The sequence below is a fragment of the Leptodactylus fuscus genome, chromosome 4, assembly GCF_031893055.1.
Source record: "Leptodactylus fuscus isolate aLepFus1 chromosome 4, aLepFus1.hap2, whole genome shotgun sequence".
Classification (NCBI taxonomy): Eukaryota; Metazoa; Chordata; class Amphibia; order Anura; family Leptodactylidae; genus Leptodactylus; species Leptodactylus fuscus.
The window spans coordinates 211,416,742-211,441,887 of record NC_134268.1 but is presented as its reverse complement, the minus strand read 5'-3'; the positions used below and the strand labels follow the sequence as shown (position 1 = coordinate 211,441,887).

The 25,146-nt window shown below is 40.2% G+C and overlaps 1 long non-coding RNA gene across 1 annotated transcript in view; it reads right to left on the bottom strand.

Annotated features, from left to right (window-relative positions):
- Positions 1 to 18,873: 18,873 nt before the first annotated feature.
- The window catches only part of LOC142199941 (uncharacterized), a 114,829-nt gene continuing 108,556 nt past the window's right edge, over positions 18,874 to 25,146 (bottom strand). The window contains exon 4 of the long non-coding RNA XR_012715424.1: positions 18,874 to 19,815. This is a non-coding gene — a long non-coding RNA (uncharacterized LOC142199941). The remainder of the gene's footprint in view (positions 19,816 to 25,146) is intronic.

Here is a 25,146-nt window from a genome sequence, read left to right as displayed (position 1 = left end):
CAGTAGCGGCTGTCACCGGGCCCCCTAATGACCCGGGCCCTGTGGCAGCTGCTACTGCTGCTACCACGGTAGTTACGCCCCTGGTAGTATTATAGTAGTTATATTCTTGTACATAGGAGTAGTATTATAATAGTTATATTCTTGTACATAGGAGTAGTATTATAGTAGTTATATTCTTGTACATAGGAGTAGTATTATAATAGTTATATTCTTGTACATAGGAGCAGTATTATAGTAGTTATATTCTTGTACATAGGAGTAGTATTATAGTAGTTATATTCTTGTACATAGGAGTAGTGTTATAGTAGTTATATTCTTGTACATAGGAGTAGTATTATAGTAGTTATATTCTTGTACATAGGAGTAGTGTTATAGTAGTTATATTCTTGTACATAGGAGCTGTATTATAGTAGTTATATTCTTGTACATAGGAGCAGTATTATAGTAGTTATATTCTTGTACATAGGAGCAGTATTATAGTAGTTATATTCTTGTACATAGGAGCAGTATTATAGTAGTTATATTCTTGTACATAGGAGCAGTATTATAGTAGTTATATTCTTGTACATAGGAGCAGTATTATAGTAGTTATATTCTTGTACATAGGAGCAGTATTATAGTAGTTATATTCTTGTACATAGGAGCAGTATTATAGTAGTTATATTCTTGTACATAGGAGCAGTATTATAGTGGTTATATTCTTGTACATAGGAGTAGTATTATAGTAGTTATATTCTTGTACATAGGAGGTAGTATTATAATAGTTATATTCTTGTACATAGGAGCAGTATTATAGTAGTTATATTCTTGTACATAGGAGGTAGTATTATAATAGTTATATTCTTGTACATAGGAGCAGTATTATAGTAGTTATATTCTTGTACATAGAAGTAGTATTATAGTAGTTATATTCTTGTACATAGGAGGTAGTATTATAATAGTTATATTCTTGTACATAGGAGCAGTATTATAGTAGTTATATTCTTGTACATAGAAGTAGTATTATAGTAGTTATATTCTTGTACATAGGAGGTAGTATTATAATAGTTATATTCTTGTACATAGGAGCAGTATTATAGTAGTTATATTCTTGTACATAGAAGTAGTATTATAGTAGTTATATTCTTGTACATAGGAGGAGTATTATAATAGTGATATTCTTGTACATAGGAGTAGTATTATAGTAGTTATATTCTTGTACATAGGAGCTGTTTTATAGTAGTTATATTCTTGTACATAGGAGCAGTATTATAGTAGTTATATTCTTGTACATAGGAGCAGTATTATAGTAGTTATATTCTTGTACATAGGAGCAGTATTATAGTAGTTATATTCTTGTACATAGGAGGTAGTATTATAGTAGTTATATTCTTGTACATAGGAGCAGTATTATAGTAGTTATATTCTTGTACATAGGAGCAGTATTATAGTAGTTATATTCTTGTACATAGGAGCAGTATTATAGTAGTTATATTCTTGTACATAGGAGCAGTATTATAGTAGTTATATTCTTGTACATAGGAGCAGTATTATAGTAGTTATATTCTTGTACATAGGAGCAGTATTATAGTAGTTATATTCTTGTACATAGGAGGTAGTATTATAGTAGTTATATTCTTGTACATAGGAGTAGTATTATAGTAGTTATATTCTTGTACATAGGAGCAGTATTATAGTAGTTATATTCTTGTACATAGGAGCAGTATTATAGTAGTTATATTCTTGTACATAGGAGCAGTATTATAGTAGTTATATTCTTGTACATAGGAGCAGTATTATAGTAGTTATATTCTTGTACATAGGAGTAGCATTATAGTAGTTATATTCTTGTACATAGGAGCAGTATTATAGTAGTTATATTCTTGTACATAGGAGGTAGTATTATAATAGTTATATTCTTGTACATAGGAGGTAGTATTATAATAGTTATATTCTTGTACATAGGAGCAGTATTATAGTAGTTATATTCTTGTACATAGGGGGCAGTATTATAGTAGTTATATTCTTGTACGTAGGAGTAGTATTATAGTAGTTATATTCTTGTGCATAGGAGCAGTATTATAGTAGATATATTCTTGTACATAGGAGTAGTATTATAGTAGATATATTCTTGTACATAGGGGGCAGTATTATAGTAGTTATTTTTTTATACATTCCAATCAAATTATAGTTTGCTGTGTCTCTAAATACTAGAAATATAATAAAATGAACTATATGAATGGCTGGGAATTTTTTTTAATTACGAGAATATGTAAAAATATGCAAAATTTTCTATTATGATGTGTTGTCCATAAGGAGGCATTTTCCATATGTGGATTATTTGCCTCAGCGTGAGGAGGATAAATGAAGTGGTAATTTAATCAAATTTCGCAAGAAAAGTTCATTTGGTTATTAACAGATTAAACTTCCCGCTGACTCCAGGTCCATCCCCAACTGGTTTGTTAATAGCTATGTGGACGGAGATGTATCCGTATATTAAGTGTCCGGACGTATTGATGATGATCCTGATTACAGGAAAGAATATAATAATGGGCTCACACCAGGGCGGCTGCTGGAGTGTAGTTTGTCCCTTTAAAAGAAAACTGAGCGTTAACAAAATTTCTCAAAAAGTTCACGTTACATTAACATAAAATATAGAATTAGGTTTTTTTTTCAAGTTTTCACTTTCTCATTGGGTTTTCTGATCTATTTACATAACGAGCAAAATTCCGATTTCTGCCAGTTTCCTCTTAGCTGAGATTGGTGTTTTTTAGTTCCCAGCAAAAATAATCCATCGCACAACTGGTTTTAGTGGAAGAGTGAAATCGGGCAATGGCCCCTGGTCCACATTACTTGGAAGATCTCAAGGGACTGCACCCTATTGAGCAACCTGAAAGTGAGCAGGAAACCTTCTCGGTCTGTTCTGGACTACTTAAGGCTAGGGTTGAGCGATCGTGTTTGGAAAAAATCGGATTCTGATCAGTGATCGAGAAAATTTCACAATCACGATTGGAATTCTGAACACGATCTTTTTAGGTGGGATCGAGATCGGTGATTATTTCCCACACTGCTTTGCTACTGGCCAAGCATTGTGGGAAAAGCTAACAATGTTAGCCTTCACACAGAGTATACGCTCCGCTCATTCTGAGCAGAGTGTATACTAAGTGTGAAGGCTCTGCTGCGGTTCCATAGGAATGAATGGAAGCAGCCGGCACACAGCCTTAACCCCCTGCGTGCCGGCTGCGTCCATTCATTCTAATGGGAGACTAGCTAACATCTCTAGTAGCTACTTACCTGCAGAGATGGCTGGTCCGGTGCTCGGTGTTCTCGTTCTTCTTCACCTCGCTGCCCCCGCCTCCCAGGTTAGTGTTAAAGAGTTAGGAAGAAGGCGGGGCTTGTGGCTTAGGAGGGTGTGGGCGGGTACAGGGCGGGGAGATGTGACGTCTCCTATCCCAGTACCCGCCCACACTCTCCTAACCCGGGAGGCAGGGGGCAGCGAGGCGAAGAAGAATGAGAACACCGGGCACCGGAGCAGCCATCTCTGAAGGTAAGTGGACACCAGGGGGGACTAAGTAGCCAGAGGATTAAAAAAAAATCCTCTGGCTACTTAGTGATTAAAAAAAAAAATCACTACACAGCGTGGATTCTAACAATTAAAGCGTTCAATCGTTAGATTCCAAAATCGATCCTGAAAAGTCAAGATCGGCTCAACCCTACTTAAAAGCATTACAAATAATTTTTGTACAATTAGCTTCTTAAAGGGGCTGTCCAGAAAATACAGAACCAGAGTAGCAGGCCAGGGAAGGGGAAATATATAAAAGATACCCCCATATTTACCTGTCCCCAGGATTACATTTTCCCACCACTGTTCAGTCCAGTGGCACCCAGGGGCTTGTTCCAGTAGAAGTCATCACCAAAAGTGACCACGGAGACCAGTCCAGGACCTCACACACATTCGTCATCGGCGATGTCCCAGTTCCTTTCTTATGACCACTGAGGCCAATGAGTGGTCTCAGTAGTCACAAGTAGCAAGGACTTCTGCTGGAACAAGCCCCCAGGAGCTGTTGGATTGGACAGCAGTGTGGGACACTGGAGAGCCAGGGACAGGTACTTTTTTTTTTTTGTTCTCCTTCCCCGGCCTTCAGAGGCAGTTCTTTATTTCCTAGACAGCCCCTTTAATAACCAAGACATTATATTTTTTGTGCATTATTTTTTCACTCCTGTTACTTTTTCCATATACAGAGTCATATGAGGGCTTATTTTTTGCAGGACAAAATGGACCTCATAATGGCACCATTTAATATTCTAAACAATGTACTGGAAAGCTGAAAAATAAAATCAGAATGACGTCAAAATTTAAACCAATTTCGCAAATTTCACCCAGGTATCAATTTTGCAGAGTTCATCATCTGGCAAAAATGATTCTACCTATATTTAGTGGATCATTGCTGAACGAAAAAAAAAACAAAAAAAACAGTTTTTGTTTTACCATTTTGTGACCATATCTCTGTACAGTGTTGCGTGAGGAGTCATTTTTTTGTATGGAAAGTTTTTCTTTTTTGAGAATGAGTGATGTTTTGATCACTTTCCATTAAAAAATTTTGGAAACTTAAAATCAGCCATTTAGATTTTTTCCCCCTATTATAATGTTCACCGTATGAGTTGAATATTTTTTATATTTTTTATTGTATTGATATTTTCGGATATTGGTATGCCTATACTGTCTATGTTTTTTGTTGTTCTCTTTTTGTAAACTAGGGAGTGATATGATATGTATTTTTTTTACACATTTTTTTTTATAGCCCAAGGGTGGTTCAACCTGTCATCATTAGAATCACTTGTACCATAGACTGCAGTTCTACTGTATTGCAGTCTATGGTAAAATCCTTATCTCATTATTGAGTCCTGCCACAGACAAAGGCCACCTGACTACCATAGCTCTCGCGATCTCACCGGGCAGGAGCCCTTTCGTACATTAAAGTGAAAGTGACACTTAACAGAACACCTCTGATATTGTGCGTGCCATCTGATGGAAGGCCCAAGTATTAGGGTTGAGACGATCTTGACTTTTCGGGATCGATTTTGAAATCCGATTTCCGATCATTTTTCATTCGAACCCGATCTCGATCCCAATTCTGATTCCAATGCAAGTCAATGGGATTTTTTTTACTAATCGGAGATCGGATTTTAAAAACAATCCTATTCACTATACAGCATGGAATCTAACAATTGGACGCTTTAATTGTTAGAATACACGCTGTGCAGTGATTTTTTTTTAAATCACTAAGTAGCCAGATGATTTTTTTTTTTAATCCTCTGGCTACTTAGTCCCCCCGGTGTCCACTTACCTGCAGAGATGGCTGCTCCAGTGCCCGGTGTTCTCGTTCTTCTTCACCTCGCTGCCCCCTGCCTCCCAGGTTAGGAGAGTGTGGGCGGGTACTGGGAGGAGAGACATCATATCTACACGCCTTGTACCTGCCCATACTCTCCTAAGCCACAAGCCCCGCCTTCTTCCTAGCTCTTTAACACTAACCTGGGAGGCGGGGGCAATGAGGTGAAGAAGAACGAGAACACTGGGCACCGGACCAGCCATCTCTGCAGGTAAGTAGCTACTAGAGATGTTAGCTAGTCTCCCATTAGAATGAATGGACGCAGTCTTCGCGCAGGGGGTTAAAGCTGTGTGCCGGCTGCTTCCATTTATTCCTATGGAACCGCAGCGGAGCCTTCACACTGAGTATACACTCCGCTCAGAATGAACGGAGCGTATACTCAGTGTGAAGGCTAACATTGTTAGCTTTTCCCGCAACGCTTGGCCAGTAGCAAAGCATTGTGGGAAATAATCACCAATCTCAATCTAAAAAGATCGTGCTCGGAATTCCGATCGCAAAATTTTCTTGATCGCCGATAGGAATCCGATCTTTTTCAAACACAATCGCTCAACTCTACCAGGTATTTGTTGTGTAAAACAATGGACCCTCTGAGGTTATGGTGTCCCCTTAGCTCACGGAGGGGGCGTCATAGTTAGAAAAACCCTCTTACGCTGTAGTTTCCCTGGGGATTAATTGTTACGAGGTTATGACATTGTATAGCGGTATTACATAGACACTGAATAGCCATATAGTGTGGGAAGTATATGGCAGACTTATGGAAATTTGTATTAAAATTTTGGGCACTGAAGGTTCTATTTAATCATTGTATGGCGGTAATATTTTTTACATTGAATAGCAGTATAGTGTGGGGAATACATGGCAAGTATATGAGGCCGTCTATTACATTATTTATGCATTTTATGGTGGTATCGTTTGGGCGCGGAACAGTAGTATTTCATGGACACTGTATGGAGGTATAGTACTATTCAGGTATCAATTGTACATTTATTTTTGTAAAGTGCATGTACTTGTAATAACATGAGGTTATTAATAGCACAATATGTCAAAGGTATTCTATAGTGATAGTCTATCTTTAGGATTGCGTATCCATATCAGGTAGGTGCACTGGAGGCGGGGCTCAACTTGCCAGATATGCCTACAGAAAGCCATAACACTCAATATCTCTGGATCGATGTGTTTCTTTGCCCCCAAATAAAGGTGATGGTTTGGGAGTCCTTTTGGTTAAACACTCAGTTTTCCTCTCTGGATGTCATGGAACCAGACACCATACATCAGCAGAATATTCACAACATAAATTTAGAAAGTTCCATCCGGTCTTAGGATTGACTAAGTAAATTTTTGTTATTTTTTTGCCCATCCAACGACACCTCCGGCATGTTTTGGTTGGACACGGCTTTTAATGATTGACTAGGAGGCTTGACAAGACGAGGGCGAGGAGGACGCCACATGCAGGGAAGACGACTTCAAGTGAACAGCTCAGACCCAGCAATGTGACATCTGTTTCAGCCAGGTTTTCCCGCTGCTGCCTCTCAGTCAATCACATGAAATAACGCGATTTGGCCAGGATATCCATTCCCTTTAAATCAGGCTCTGTTTGCAGCCAGCCAGCAGCAGGTCAAGGCCAGTGGAGATGGTGTGACACCAGAAGGTAGCAGAAACTTTCCCTATTCATTCAACCTCACCACCAGCTGTTCTGTCAAAGTTAACTTTCTGTAATTGTATCCGCGCACTTCAATCCATCACACCACATGTTAAAACTCACTTGAGACAATTTCACATCATTATAAAGAACCAAAGAGAGCCATCCGAACAGGCCTGGGGAGCGCTTTCTGGGTCACCACTCTTCCTAATGACCTTTTCCATATTCTTGAGCTTTTAACATATAGTTTGCACCTTAATATAGCTCGCCTTAAGATGCCACAATCAGGTAGGTGAGCGATTTGTGAGTGTTTTGTTGCAGTATTCACACTGACAAGTCAGGCAGAAGGAATACATGGAGGAGAATCATCCCCGTCCTGTTCTTCTTCTGGGGTTCATGAATAACACTGCTTGTGGTATTGTATCTATCAACGCATCATAAATATGTAGTAGTCTAACGATAAGACCATATGCACACACAGCTTTTGGGAATTGAACTATAACAGAGAAATGTATTATATCATAATAATACTTCCTATGTACAAGAATATAACTACTATAATACTGCCCCTATGTACAAGAATATAACTGCTATAATACTACCCATATGTACAAGAATATAACTACTATAATACTGCTCCTAGGTACAAGAATATAACTACTATAATACTACCTCCTATGTACAAGAATATAACTACTATAATACTGCTCCTATGTACAAGAATATAACTACTATAATACTGCTCCTATGTACAAGAATATCACCACTATAATACTACTCCTATGTACAAGGATATAACTACTATAATACTACTCCTATGTACAAGAATATAACTACTATAATACTACTCCTATGTACAAGAATATAACTACTATAATACTACTCCTATGTACAAGAATTAAACTACTATAATACTGCTCCTATGTACAAGAATATAACTACTATAATACTGCTCCTATGTACAAGAATATAACTACTATAATACTGCTCCTATGTACAAGAATATAACTACTATAATACTGCTCCTATGTACAAGAATATAACTACTATAATACTACCTCCTATGTACAAGAATATAACTACTATAATACTGTTCCTATGTACAAGAATATAACTACTATAATACTACCTCCTATGTACAAGAATATAACTACTATAATACTGCTCCTATGTACAAGAATATAACTACTATAATACTACCTCCTATGTACAAGGATATAACTACTATAATACTACTCCTATGTACAAGAATATAACTACTATAATACTGCTCCTATGTACAAGAATATAACTACTATAATACTACTCCTATGTACAAGAATATAACTACTATAATACTGCTCCTATGTACAAGAATATAACTACTATAATACTGCTCCTATGTACAAGGATATAACTACTATAATACTGCTCCTATGTACAAGAATATAACTACTATAATACTACTCCTATGTACAAGAATATAACTACTATAATACTACTCCTATGTACAAGAATATAACTACTATAATACTGTTCCTATGTACAAGAATATAACTACTATAATACTACCTCCTATGTACAAGAATATAACTACTATAATACTGCTCCTATGTACAAGAATATAACTACTATAATACTACCTCCTATGTACAAGGATATAACTACTATAATACTACTCCTATGTACAAGAATATAACTACTATAATACTGCTCCTATGTACAAGAATATAACTACTATAATACTACTCCTATGTACAAGAATATAACTACTATAATACTACTCCTATGTACAAGAATAAAACTACTATAATACTGCTCCTATGTACAAGAATATAACTACTATAATACTGCTCCTATGTACAAGAATATAACTACTATAATACTGCTCCTATGTACAAGAATATAACTACTATAATACTGCTCCTATGTACAAGAATATAACTACTATAATACTACCTCCTATGTACAAGAATATAACTACTATAATACTGTTCCTATGTACAAGAATATAACTACTATAATACTACCTCCTATGTACAAGAATATAACTACTATAATACTGCTCCTATGTACAAGGATATAACTACTATAATACTACTCCTATGTACAAGAATATAACTACTATAATACTGCTCCTATGTACAAGAATATAACTACTATAATACTGCTCCTATGTACAAGAATATCACCACTATAATACTACTCCTATGTACAAGGATATAACTACTATAATACTGCTCCTATGAACAAGAATATAACTACTATAATACTACTCCTATGTACAAGAATATAACTACTATAATACTGCTCCTATGTACAAGAATATAACTACTATAATACTGCTCCTATGTACAAGAATATAACTACTATAATACTACCTCCTATGTACAAGGATATAACTACTATAATACTACTCCTATGTACAAGAATATAACTACTATAATACTGCTCCTATGTACAAGAATATCACCACTATAATACTACTCCTATGTACAAGGATATAACTACTATAATACTACTCCTATGTACAAGAATATAACTACTATAATACTACTCCTATGTACAAGAATATAACTACTATAATACTACTCCTATGTACAAGAATATAACTACTATAATACTGCTCCTATGTACAAGAATATAACTACTATAATACTACTCCTATGTACAAGAATATAACTACTATAATACTGGCCCCTATGTACAAGAATATAACTACTATAATACTACTCCTATGTACAAGAATATAACTACTATAATACTGCTCCTATGTACAAGAATATAACTACTATAATACTACTCCTATGTACAAGAATATAACTACTATAATACTACTCCTATGTACAAGAATATAACTACTATAATACTGCTCCTATGTACAAGAATATAACTACTATAATACTGCCCCCTATGTACAAGAATATAACTACTATAATACTACCCCTATGTACAAGAATATAACTACTATAATACTGCTCCTATGTACAAGAATATAACTACTATAATACTGCTCCTATGTACAAGAATATAACTACTATAATACTGCTCCTATGTACAAGAATATAACTACTATAATACTGCTCCTATGTACAAGAATATAACTACTATAATACTACCTCCTATGTACAAGAATATAACTACTATAATACTACTCCTATGTACAAGAATATAACTACTATAATACTACTCCTATGTACAAGAATATAACTACTATAATACTGCTCCTATGTACAAGAATATAACTACTATAATACTGCTCCTATGTACAAGAATATAACTACTATAATACTACCTCCTATGTACAAGAATATAACTACTATAATACAATAATATTACAGTAGTTTGGAGGGTCACATATTATTATTCTCAGTATATATTTATTATACATATTCAGATTACTATTGATCACTCCGATAACTTTATGTAACTCATATATACTAAGACACTATACGTCTTGATGTTTTTTCTTGGGCTACCTTGTATAGGTGCGGTATAACGTATGGACAATGAATGAAGACATCGTTTCATGTGAGGCACAAATACATCTTTATTTATAAGCACAAAATACACATAGTAACAAGTAAAGCATGAATATACGCTGCTACCTACAAGACCATGAAGATAAAGTCAGTCTATTATTATTATGCGCTAAACCAGCAATTCTCAAACTTTCTGTGGCCTTGTACGCACCCATTGGAGGTAGCCATTTTATTAACCAATACCCATGGACACCCCACCATATTTCATGGAGATAGCCCAGGCCTTTACGACGTATCCTGTGACTATACCGTAACAGATTATGATAGATATACCGCTATTAGATATGACGGAGGACATGGCCGGCTCTAAGGGCTCTTGGGCAGGTTCAATATCTACCCAAACCTCGACTTGACTCAGATTAGCTGTCTTCCTCCTTGACCATTGTCCAAATTTACCTGAGGTGAAGGCCTTGTGTGTCCGGTCACAAGTTCTCGGTGAACATCAACAGTCATAAAGGGCCAGTAAACCTAAATACGGAGACAAGAAATGCAGCACCATCTTCTACGTTGTGAATATCAGTCACACCTGTAAGGATATCAGTCCTGCAGATATGTATGATACAGTAGTAATCGTGCGAGCACTTGCCCTGATGGAGAGCAGTATAGTCATGGGGGGTGGGGGTGGTAATACAAAAATGCAACACCAACCTCCAGTCATCTCTTACAGTGTTGAGTTCCCATTTCCATCCTGCGCCAGCACCGGCCAGTGAAGATGTGCCGGTGGCCATTGTGGCCAGTCCCCAGCCTCTGGGAGTGGTCGTGATGTATTGGCTTTGAGGTCACTGGTACCCAACACGTGATCCCTGAGGCCAATGACTGGTGGCATTAGTCAGCTGACCTGCTTCATTTCCTGCGGGGCCAGCACAGGAGGGAATAGGGCACCCAACAAGGGAACCGAGGATCAGAGGTAGGTGAGTACTGCTGCTTCTTCTCTACCCCATCCACAAGTATTCTAATTTGCCTGTAAAACCCCTTTAAGGTCCTTTACACACAACCGTGCCCTAGGTCAGCATGCTATCCTGGGTTATTCCAGGGCGCAAACCTACGCACAGGTTCTATTCCTATCTGGTTTTGTGCACATGCTTCTGCGGTCTCTATTCATTGAATGACTGGTGCCGCGAAAGCACGGCCGGGTCATGGGTGGCACATGGATGATTTGTGACCTCTGCTGAGAAGAGCGTCTCGTTCAATCACCATAGTGGGCAAGGGGCATTAGGCCGGGGCCTCACTTTGCAAGAACACAGTGGTGTTAACGTACCTGCAAAGTAGATGGGATTCTAGCTAATCTCATCCACAAAAGATGGATTCAACTGCAGAGATAAGATAGGCCTCACACGCTGGATCCCTTTCGAGTCAACATTTGACCCCTTCGTGTAAAGAACCGCTATTGTGTAAATGCAAAAATTTAGTCTAACAGCGGACTACGCAATCTTTGGCTTCTCTGGATACAAGACTCGTTTCTTTTTTCTTTTTTTGGTATTTTGACAGCATTGGCAAATGCAAAAGTTTCTTCCCCCTGGGTTATACGGGTGCCAGGTCTTCAGTTTGAGAATCGCTGGGCTAAACAGACAAATTTAACATGAAATAGCCTAAATGTGCCGCCACCCATAGCAACCGTGGATCTAAAGGGTTAAACCACACTGGCGCTATTTCCATAAATCCGTATTTTCTGTATATCAAAAACGAGTGCGCCTTACGGAAAACTGTGAAAGGCTTGCGTCCGCCCCGTTCCGATTGCAAAGGTGCAATCTTATAAGTGCATCGGGACGTGAGTTATTCTGCCCCTAGTGTTGACAGGGTAGAATACGGTTTAATAAAAGCGTATATATGCATTTCGGGGGGCGCCAATGGGCACCCCCATCACCATCCCTGTGTTTTATTAGCCAATCCCTACACTCCATAGAAGTAAATAAAAAAAATTTTTAGTTTTCGTCAATGATCTTGGTGCGACTAGCAAATAACGTGACAACTAGTTCAAAAATTCTACAAGTTCGCAAACAAAATTTGGTTTAAAAAATGATTGTTTAGGTTTCTTATGGTACAAAATGATCTCAGGCTTAGAAATGAGAGAATGGATCCTGCCGATTTGCCACAAAAAAATAGATTAAAATGCTCAAAAAGTTTCGGTTTAGATTGAAAATTGGTTCAAAAATTGGCAAATTTGACCAAATTTTTAGATCTAATTCTAACTTCTTTAAGGGGTTAGACAAATATATTAACATATGGGTTTACGCTATGCTGACAATATCACAGTGCTGAAGTAATATTTGGAAACCCAAGTCATGTCCGACTTAGTACTCAGCCCTACTGATATGGCGTATACCAAGACGGCCTTGGCCGGAAAAGTTAACTATTGCATGTAACTAATATTATTGCATATCTTTCACCCCTAGTTGTAAACCATGAATGGTTGCCCTAAGGGTGACCAATCACATTACATTTTTAATTTTTGCTTTGGCCGATGATCTGAGAAGTAGACGCTGCCAACAGTTGTCTACGACTGGCTGACGGGAGCTAGATATGTTCAACTGGATGTCCAACAAAAATACCAGTCTTTGGCATGGTTGCCCACTTCTGGATGATCATCTGCCAACTTAAAGATTGGCTATTTAAAAAAAAAAAATTGAACTGCCCCCGATGGGGCATTTAGCTATTAATGTTGATGGTGGGAGCGTTTGTACGATGGTCTGATAGCCCTTCGAAATCTAAAACATATGGCTAACCTATGATGAATCAATGGGTTCAATGATAATCATGAAATTGCCCCCTGATGTGCCGACATGAACTTATCCATTGACTCTGTAGACCTTAGGACTCTTCCCGTGTCTTAGGAGTCAGGGTTGTAGAAAGTGGGTCAGGTGAGCCCTTGGAACTTTTTCAAATGGCTCAATGTGAGGACTCTTATTTTCCACTAAGAGTCCGTGTCGATCCATCTTCTCTACATCTATTACCCAAAATTTTAGGGATTGGGAAGAATAGTCGGCGTCTTGGGCCGTAGGTACCAGGAGAATTCAAGAGTCTCCTGTCGATCTACTAAAACATAGAATAAGGTTGACGTATCAAAAAGACCCATCGACATTTTTTTAGCCCATAATGTGCCGGCCATGTCTCCCATCATTGAGCCAAACCTTGACTGGTAGATGCACAACGGATGACCCTTTAATAGGCACTAGGGGGGCTTTATGGGCACCGATGTTGTTGTTCAGCTATTACTGATGACTAGTCCTTCGGGGCATGTCCAGTGACTGTGGTGATCTAGTAAAAGAAACTTGAAGTTTCTTTGTAGCCCTTATTTCATTGCATTACTCATCATCCCATCGGTGGTCCCGAAGGTCACTACAGTCTCCATTCACAATGGTTTGTAACCGTCTCCGTACCTCCTGCAATTGGGAAGTGGCAGCCATCAATCTGTGCCAGTAGCCCCCTGTCCTAAAAGGGGAATAGCCAATGATTGAATGGCTCAGCCCTTGGAATGGACCCTATTTCTTCTACAAGTTATGGCTTCTTAAGACATGTGGATGTTAGAAGTGATGGTCCCAACTAACAGTCTAGTTGCCTACAACCCCCCCCCCAACCTGGCAATACCCCCTACTCTAATTGCCTAATCTGGCGATACCACCTACTTTAAGGTGTCGAAAAATTGAATTGATCTTCAGGCTGAAGACCTGGCTCGGAAGTGGGAGATCGAGAAACCTTAATCCCAAGGAGAACGGAGTATGTGATACGTACGGCCGAAGCTTTGGTTTCCCCTCTCTTAGTAATGAGATGTCACATAATGAATGAAGAGGAGGGGGGCTTTTACTTTCAGGAAACATTCTAGGCTGTGCTTAGATGCTATCAAGTTGGAACTGGAACGGCTCACTTAAGAAAGCCAAGAAATAGACATAATGCACATGGGGGCGTGAAGCAATCAGTATGGAATGTGGAAAAGACGGGAAATTGGAAGCCGCCTCCCTGTGTGATCAGGAACTCCAGATAATACAAAGGGTCCTGTAAATTTATTTCATGAAATACTAAACTGCAGACCACAATCGTGGATTTACAAGGGTGAGACTCAATGAATAGTAATGTAGCTCTGTGCAAAAGTTTTAGCCACGTGGGGGGGGGGGGGGAACTACTACAGAGGAGGAAATAGAAGGGTTAATAGTCTATTCTTGTCAATGAACTTCATGTAAATCCCATCAATATTGAGTGTGACCTTTGACCTTTGGAGGAGGAGTCGTGGAAGTGATGATATAACCCTGATCTGATCATCATCCAGTCTGTCTGGGACTATATGAAGAATGAGACGGATTGGAGCAAACAACATCCCCATAAGATCTGTGCTTAGCTCTCCAAGATGGCGGTGGGAACAACCTCCAAATCTGCCAAAAACTGTCTGCAAGTACCGAAAAGAACTGATGGAAGGCAAAGGGCAAAGGTCACACCTGATATTGATGGGAGATACATTTTGGTCATTGACAGAAATATACTATTAACCCTTCTATTTCTGAAAGCATTCATTATTTTTGATGTTGTTCTAGAACTGAAAAGTTAGGAAATATTTGATATTAATTGCAAGAAGTTGCAGATCTGTAGTGTCTCTAGCGGCCACTGCAGGAGAAATGAGGCATTGCACAATGTCCTTTATAATAAATGGCTGACCATGGATTACAGGGGTGAGCTCACCACACCAGGCCATCTTTTGCAGTGCTTTAACTTGCTAGACAAGTGGGTGTGAATATTCAGAAAAAGGGGCGTGGCTTAAATCTCACATGATGTGCCAATATAGTGCCAAATGAAAGGTGGCATAAATGTAGACTGGACGATGTCCAGATTTCTCATCCAGTATCAGTCACTGTGATAAATCTGGCGTACTCTCACACTACCTGTCTATATTTGCCCTGTCCAACTATTGGTACATCTGGGCCACTTTTTGCACCTTTCTCTCTCTGAAAGACTTTGCAGATCGGTGCATTGATTACAATGGACAACATGCAATTCTTTACTTCTCCAGTGGTGGCGCTGCAGGAGAATCGTATACCTGCTATTTGTTCTCCACCCACTGCAGGAGATCACCAAGGATCTAAGCAGTGATCATGTTATTTCTGGAGACCCTTTTAACAAAACCTATTGTCCAAATAGTAGTACGCCATTTACAACACGTGATTTGTTTTTCTCTTAAATTACAGTCCAAATTCTACTGTAAGTTCAATGTGGTTGTCCCAGCAATAGCGGCTGATCAGGGCAGTATCAACAGGAAAAAGTGGTGTACAGACCAGGAACCTTTAACTAATTTAGTGCAAATACAACCCCAAAATCTCATGATCTCAGGTACCAATAGGGGCACCAGGTATAGCAGTTCTCCGGTATGGCGATGGTTAACCTGTTTTATGACATGACATTCCTTAATTACTGTGCAATGCCTTATGTCTATACAAAAGTCTGTTGGTGGCGCTGTTGTTATGGCTTCCCAAGTATATATGTGGGCTGGGAGGATAGTCTGCTCAGAAACCTTAAAGGGAATGTCACCAGACCCAGCTGCAGATAGATAGGTTACTGTCACCAGACCCAGCATATCACCCCAGCCCTGCAGATAGATAGGTTACTGTCACCAGAACCAGCATATCACCCCAGCCCTGCAGATAGATAGGTTACTGTCACCAGACCCAGCATATCACCCCAGCCCTGCAGATAGATAGGTTACTGTCACCAGAACCAGCATATCACCCCAGTCCTGCAGATAGATAGGTTACTGTCACCAGACCCAGCATATCACCCCAGCCCTGCAGATAGATAGGTTACTGTCACCAGAACCAGCATATCACCCCAGCCCTGCAGATAGATAGGTTAGGGTCACCAGAATCAGCATATCACCCCAGCCCTGCAGATAGATAGGTTAGTGTCACCAGTACCAGCATATCACCCCAGCCCTGCAGATAGATAGGTTACTGTCACCAGACCCAGCATATCACCCCAGCCCTGCAGATAGATAGGTTACTGTCTCCAGACCCAGCATATCACCCCAGGCCTGCAGATAGATAGGTTAGTGTCACCAGTACCAGCATATCACCCCAGTCCTGCAGATAGATAGGTTACTGTCACCAGAACCAGTATATCACCCCAGCCCTGCAGATAGATAGGTTAGGGTCACCAGAATCAGCATATCACCCCAGCCCTGCAGATAGATAGGTTAGTGTCACCAGTACCAGCATATCACCCCAGCCCTGCAGATAGATAGGTTACTGTCACCAGACCCAGCATATCACCCCAGCCCTGCAGATAGATAGGTTACTGTCTCCAGACCCAGCATATCACCCCAGGCCTGCAGATAGATAGGTTAGTGTCACCAGTACCAGCATATCACCCCAGTCCTGCAGATAGATAGGTTACTGTCACCAGAACCAGTATATCACCCCAGCCCTGCAGATAGATAGGTTAGGGTCACCAGAATCAGCATATCACCCCAGCCCTGCAGATAGATAGGTTAGTGTCACCAGTACCAGCATATCACCCCAGCCCTGCAGATAGATAGGTTACTGTCACCAGACCCAGCATATCACCCCAGCCCTGCAGATAGATAGGTTACTGTCTCCAGACCCAGCATATCACCCCAGCCCTGCAGATAGATAGGTTACTGTCACCGGACCCAGCATATCACCCCAGCCCTGCAGATAGATAGGTTACTGTATCCAGACCCAGCATATCACCCCAGCCCTGCAGATAGATAGGTTAGTGTCACCAGAACCAGCATATCACCCCAGCCCTGCAGATAGATAGGTTACTGTCACCAGACCCTGCATATCACCCCAGCCCTGCAGATAGATAGGTTAGTGTCACCAGAACCAGTATATCACCCCAGCCCTGCAGATAGATAGGTTACTATCACCAGAACCAGCATATCACCCCAGCCCTGCAGATAGATAGGTTACTATCACCAGAACCAGCATATCACCCCAGCCCTGCAGATAGATAGGTTACTATCACCAGAACCAGCATATCACCCCAGCCCTGCAGATAGATAGGTTAGTGTCACCAGAACCAGTATATCACCCCAGCCCTGCAGATAGATAGGTTACTATCACCAGAACCAGCATATCACCCCAGCCCTGCAGATAGATAGGTTAGTGTCACCAGAATCAGCATATCACCCCAGCCCTGCAGATAGATAGGTTACTGTCACCAGAACCAGCATATCACCCCAGCCCTGAAGATAGATAGGTTACTGTCACCAGACCCAGCATATCGCCCCAGTCCTGCAGATAGATAGGTTACTGTCACCAGACCCAGCATATCACCCCAGCCCTGCAGATAGATAGGTTACTGTCACCAGACCCAGCATATCACCCCAGCCCTGCAGATAGATAGGTTACTGTCACCAGACCCAGCATATCAGCTCAACCCTGCAGATAGATAGGTTACTGTCACCAGACCCAGCATATCACCCCAGCCCTGCAGATAGATAGGTTAGTGTTAGTTAGGCTTTAATGACACTAACTTATCCATCTGCAGTGCTGGGGTGATATGCTGGGGCCTGGTGACATTCCCTTTAACATAGTAAATCTATGTAAAAATTGTCATGTATCAATTTTTTCCTAATTTTACATTATACTATTTTCCTAAACAGGGGTCAAATGGAGGAAATTTGAACATTGTCCTCTATCAAGTAAAATGTAGTTGCCTCCCTTCCATTCAGGAAAGTCAGAATCTGAGGGAGTCTCTAGTCTCAAGGTGTCATCTGCACACATAGAGAACTAGGCTGGGTTTGCAGGCTCCTGATTGGCTGCACATATTCTAGCTTCTGATTGGTACTTTACATGGTGCTGGGATTTCCCGCTGTGCACTAGGCAGGCAGAGCTGCTTTATCTAGTGTTTGCCAACAAAATTAATGGGGTTATTCGGGACTGTGATACTGAGCTCCACTTCCTCTTCTCAGGTCTCAGGGACTGACGTCACATCTATTGGTCATGTGGCCATGCTGCAGCTCAGTCCCATTCAAATGGAAGAGACAGAGCTGCGGCATGACTATGTCACCAGTGGACGTGATGTCACTTCCTGTAAAGAGGAAGTGAAGCTCAGTATGACAGTCCTGGATAACCTTCTTAAGGAGCAAATAACTTACTAGTAAAAAAAAAATAAACCTGAGTATTAACAGCAATAGCTAATAGTAGATCCCATGTAGGGGATTACATTATTTTAATTTCATGTCTTTGGGTTTTTGTGTTTACTTCCCCTTTAAATTGAACCTGTCATGTCATTATGTCATAATGTGCAAGCGGCATGGTATAGAGCAAGAGAAGCTGAGCAGATTGATATATTACATTATGGGAAAATATTCAGTATATTTTATTTACATAAATCCTTACTATGTCTATGTATAGGAGTCCAGTGGGCGGTCCTTCTCTGTAGGACTTCCATGAATATAAATGGATAAGTGACAAGTTATACTGAATTTTCCCCCCACAATGTTATATATCAATCTTCTCAGCTCATTCTGCTCTATAGCATGCCACCTAAAGATATTGGCGTGACAGGTTCCCTTTAAACGTCTGTATGAATCACCGAAAGGAAATGGGATGCAAATGGAGAAAACACAATTTTCTGTGAGCGTGACCATCATTTCAAGGCTGAAAAAAATAAAATGCAACCCCACCCCCGCATTCCCATTCATATTCTATATATGCTTTATTCTAAAAACCATGAATACATTATTTATAGAACGTTATAGTGAAGTACAAATGTCAATGTTTTCTCATCCAAAGCCTCGTATTACAGCTCCGATGTTCAACAAAATATTGCTAATCATAAGAACAGGCCCCAACGCCCAATGATCTTAAAGTCCTTGTATAGAAATGTCTACTCAATGATCCTGGATGGATTTGCTTCAAACACTTATTGCAAATCAGAATTTTTTTTTTTCCTTTTGCTTTCCCTAAGAAAAGTCTTGAAAACCGATAAATAGTTGAATTCTAGACTCAAAGCCTTGCGGAAAAAAAAATTAAAAATTCGGAAGGTTTAGAGACGTAAGCATGTAGATATGTGTTGTCTGAAATGAAATCGAGGAAATAAAAGAACATTAAAAAAAATGATGCCGTGTAGATATTACGTTTAATCTTCATATAAATCACAAGGTAGCAAACTGCGTGCAAGGCTCGAAGCAAATAAGTGGGTGGAACGTCGTCCTCGTGAAGTCCTCAGCAGTGACGAGTCAGCGGGAGGTTGACGATCAACCACCACAAGTTCTCTCTCGTAAGGCAAATGTCTTCTCGTCCCATGGTTTTCCTTCTGCAATGATCGACGTGTTCTCCTGGAGAAGAAGAAAATATGGACTTAACATGGTGGAGAACCAAAATGGGTTGACCTAAGACAATCAAAAGAGATGACATAGGAGGTAAACATGGTTACAATTTTTGGTGTATGAGCTTATTGGTGGAGACTCAAAAGCTGGAAGGTCAATAGACACCGTAAGAGGTCTAAGGAGTCAATAATGGTGGACCTGCTTGGTGCAGGGTCTTGCATCCTACTCCGTAATACTCATTGACTTCTAAAAAGCCCTACTCTAGGTTCACAACTGCGTTTGGGGTTCTGTTCTTCGCTTGAAGACCCAGAAAACCAGTGCTTATACTATAATGGGGTCAGCCAGGTTTCCACCCAATCCCACCTTGCCCTTGGCATTCTATCTTGGCAATCACCAGGTACCAAACCTTTTCACTTTGGGATGGAGCAGATCTCCTCCTGGGAGTTTTTTCCCCCTTACTTCATAGGGGGGACCTGTAGCCAAACCCATCCGATCCCTGGCTATAAACACATAGAGGTGTGTTATACTTATGTATGTGATCCCTTAAAGCACCAATCCCTTGCAGACAACTTGTAGATCAATAAGGATCCAAATACTCAGGTCCCTAGTGATCAAAAGAATGGGGAAGTTTTGCCCCCTGTTCTCAATGGAGCAATGGTCAGACAATGAAGTGGTCAAATTGAAATTAATAGAGTGGTGCATGCGCAGCCCAAGCGCAGAACTCTCTTGCTCTCCTGATCAGTGGTCATGTGTGGTCAGACCTCCACCAATATACAAATTATACCTTATTCTGTGAATAGGGGATAACTTTCTAAGTAGGGTTGACCCGATCTTGAGATTTCAGGATCGAATTTAAAATCCAATTTCCGATCATTTTCCAGCCGATCCCAATCGTGAAATTTGCTCGATCGCCGATCAGGATCCGATCTTTTCCGATCCTGATCGCTCAACCCTATTTCTAAGATGATGTCATCTTTTCTAAAATGTCTGTTTTTGTAGGATTCTGCATTATTCTATTCCACCTAGGAGTTGGGGGTATCCCTAAACAGTCTGATATGGTGGTGTCGGTATCAGCCTATTCAGGGACACACCCCTTTGACAAGTGGAATGGTAACACCCAGTTGTCTATTTTTCAATAAGAAATAACAAAATTATTATTTATTTCAATGTGAACACAAGAATTTACTAAAACAGACTAGTCGGGAGAGCAGCTACTCTTAAAATAAAAAAAAATATCCTTTTTTGGAAAATTTTAAGATCCAATTTTGTACTGGCCTATAGATATTTTTGGACGTTAAAACCATCGAATACATTACAGACCCCAGTCCTATCGGAGCCAGATTAACAAAAGCTGGCTATAGAGCTAAAGGCCGAAATTAAGGAAAAAAAAAAAAATTCAATAAAATCAGTCATCAATAGTTTTTTGTTTAAAAACGAGACAGATGGCCCCATAAATAAAGCCGCTTCTGGATACGGCCAGGTTTGGACCAGGGGAGACTGTTTCCCCCATAAGTATAAGGTGTAACTGTTCCCTCGGCCAAGTATATTTCTGGACGTCAGCGGCACACAAGAGGATAGAAGATACATTCATTTTTATAAATGTGACTTTACGCTGGCCTCACTCCCAGTCCCGGAGCGGAGCTTGGCGACAGAATTGAACAGATGTTGAACAGAAGTCAAATTGGAAGAATATCCAATACCTAGAATATTAATGCATCAGCAAATCCACCTCAACAGCCATAGTCTGAAGTCAAAATTTCTTGACTTAATATCTTAGTCGTAGCTAGACTTTCCTTCAACTGGGTTCCGTCCTTGTATCTGGATACTTTGTTGCGCCTCTTATCTATGCACCTTATATTATCTCCTTCCCCATCAATTGCACTAAAGAAGCTCAATAGGGTATTCTTTTTAATAAAACAGGGTCAAAAAGTTGCAAAAAAGTGATACTCGCCATGACCAATCCCTTGTTGTTCCCATTCCAATGCCCAACAGGTTCCCTGGAACCTTGAAACACAATAGAACACCGGGATGTATCGGATTTGTGTTTGTAATATGACAAATCCCCATCCCCATCCCATTGGGATTTCCATTATTCTGTACCTATAACGGAACAGAAAAGTAGAAATCCCAACGTAGTCGAGATCCTAAACGCCGAGGTGGGGCCACGTGTAAATGAATGGGCTTCTGGCCCCATCTTATTAGCCGGTTCATTTATATGTCATAGAAGGGGTTAATTTTCCTCGCGCCTCTGTACAGCCAGTCCTACATGAAAGTGACTTGTGCGCTAGGCAAGGTTGGGAACCGGGACTGTACAGGGTCTATTGAAGGCTGCTTTGATGGCGTCAGCGCATGAGGATATCTATATAAAGGAGATCGTGTCCTGACACAGCTGAAGACCGTCGCACACGCGCACCATTAAGTGCAGACCTTCTGTTATATTCTGAAGAACCAAGCTCGGCAAATTTTTTTTTCTAGTTTTGTAAAACTTCACATTCCAGGTGATAAATGGATTCTCAGCACTTTTAAAATAAAATTCAGCTGAAGTCGAGTTATTTAAATAAGACGGAGAAGCGCGGAAGACGAAGACGTCAGTCAGTCCTCCACCATGTCCATCCATGAAGAAGCTGGTTATCGAGACAGGATACTGTGCAAAGAACAAAGCCCATTCATGTCTAGGCATACAATGTCATATCATGTGCTCGCTGTGATGTCGCAACACCATACATTTTACAGATCCAATGGTAAAGGGAACCAAACCGTGAAATGATCCATCCACTCTTATTAGGCACTGTCAAATATGGTCCCATATATCGGTCCATATATCGCCTATAATATCTGGTCTGAGCTATGTCCAAAGACCTGGACTCCAAGTATTGTGGTTCCCTATGAACATCTGGTCCATATATCACCCATAATGTCTGGTCTGAGCTATGTCCAAAGACCTGGACTCCAAATATCATGGTCACCGAAGAACATCTGGTCCATATATCGCCTATAATATCTGGTCTGATCTATGTCCAAAGACCTGGACTCCAAGTATCATAGTCATCTATGGACATCTGGTCCATGCATCATCCATAATGTCTGATCTGAGCTGTGTCCAAAGACCTGGACTCCAAGTATCGTGGTCACTTATGAACTTCTGGTCCATATATCGCTTATAATATCTGGTCTGAACTCTGTCCGAAGACCTGGACTCCAAGTATCATAATCATCTATGGACATTGGATCCATACGTCACCCGTAATGTTTGGTCTGAGATCTGTCCAAAGACCTGGACTCCAAGTATCCTAGTCCTCCATGATTCTAGGAGACCCTGCCTCACAATACGATAGATGTCCTCTACTGTTGGAAGAGTTATCCCACGAGGATGCAGAGGTTTCTCATGTCATAGGTGACTATGATACTTGGAGTCCGGGTCTTGGAACAGACCTCAGACCAGACATTATGGGCAATATACGGACCAGAAGTCCATAGATGACCCTGATACTTGGAGTTTGGGTCTCTGAACAGATCAGGAAATATGGCGGATGTACAGGCCAGATTTTCCAGACCATATTCGGCCATGTGTGGGGAGGACTTAAGGTTCCAAAGCTCCTTCTCCCGATTCTTGTGTCTCACTTTACTTTGCCAGGTATAAAATTAGAGAGGTTTATCACCCACTCAGGGTTGTCAGGGGACATAAGACACCTCCAGAGTTGGCTAAGTGTCCATATATATGGTGGTTATAGGAATAAATTTCAGACAAACAATTTCATCCTACAGACATTGAATGTGTGCAGACATCTTATGTACTACAAGGTACGATGTAACTGTAACAAGGTTGTCCCGTTATGGATATTGATCCCATAGCTGATTTCCAGGACACCAAGGATCAGGAGGACCCCTAAGGCCTCCTTGTGAATGGGGTGGCAGTGCACTTGCATGACCGGTGCTCCATTCATTTCTATAGGGTTGCCGGAGATTACAGTCCTGACATCCTCTAGAAATGAATGGAGCGCCGAACCCTCATCCTCCAGATCAGTGGCAGACCAGGCGTAGGACACACAGGCCACGAGAGAAATGTCTGCAATGGGACAAGCCCTTTAAGGTAAATTAGTAAGATGGTACTTGTGCGCCCCCCTCTAATATTGGGCCACACTTTACGTTATATATATCCAACCACCGCACGGAAATTGTCTTCTTCTCTACTAATATACGCGCCCATATCTGTCTATATGACTGGCATATAGCGGTAGCACTCACTTTATATCCTAATATATCCTAATATACGCTCCCATATCTGCCTATATGACTGGCATATAGCGGCAGCACTCACTTATATACTAATATATCCTAATATACGCTCCCATATCTGCCTATATGACTGGCATATAGCGGCAGCACTCACTTATATACTAATATATCCTAATATACGCTCCCATATCTGCCTATATGACTGGCATATAGCGGCAGCACTCACTTATATACTAATATATCCTAATATACGCTCCCATATCTGTCTATATGACAGACATATAGCGGTAGCACTCACTTTATATCCTAATATATCCTAATATACGCTCCCATATCTGCCTATATGACAGACATATAGCGGTAGCACTCACTTTATATCCTAATATATCCTAATATACGCTCCCATATCTGCCTATATGACTGGCATATAGCGGCAGCACTCACTTATATACTAATATATCCTAATATACGCTCCCATATCTGCCTATATGACTGGCATATAGCGGCAGCACTCACTTATATACTAATATATCCTAATACACGCCCCCATATCTGTCTATATGACAGACATATAGCGGTAGCACTCACTTTATATCCTAATATATCCTAATATACGCTCCCATATCTGCCTATATGACTGGCATATAGCGGCAGCACTCACTTATATACTAATATATCCTAATATACGCTCCCATATCTGCCTATATGACTGGCATATAGCGGCAGCACTCACTTATATACTAATATATCCTAATATACGCTCCCATATCTGCCTATATGACTGGCATATAGCGGCAGCACTCACTTATATACTAATATATACTAATATACGCTCCCATATCTGTCTATATGACAGACATATAGCGGTAGCACTCACTTTATATCCTAATATATCCTAATATACGCTCCCATATCTGCCTATATGACAGACATATAGCGGTAGCACTCACTTTATATCCTAATATATCCTAATATACACTCCCATATCTGCCTATATGACTGGCATATAGCGGCAGCACTCACTTATATACTAATATATCCTAATATACGCTCCCATATCTGCCTATATGACTGGCATATAGCGGCAGCACTCACTTATATACT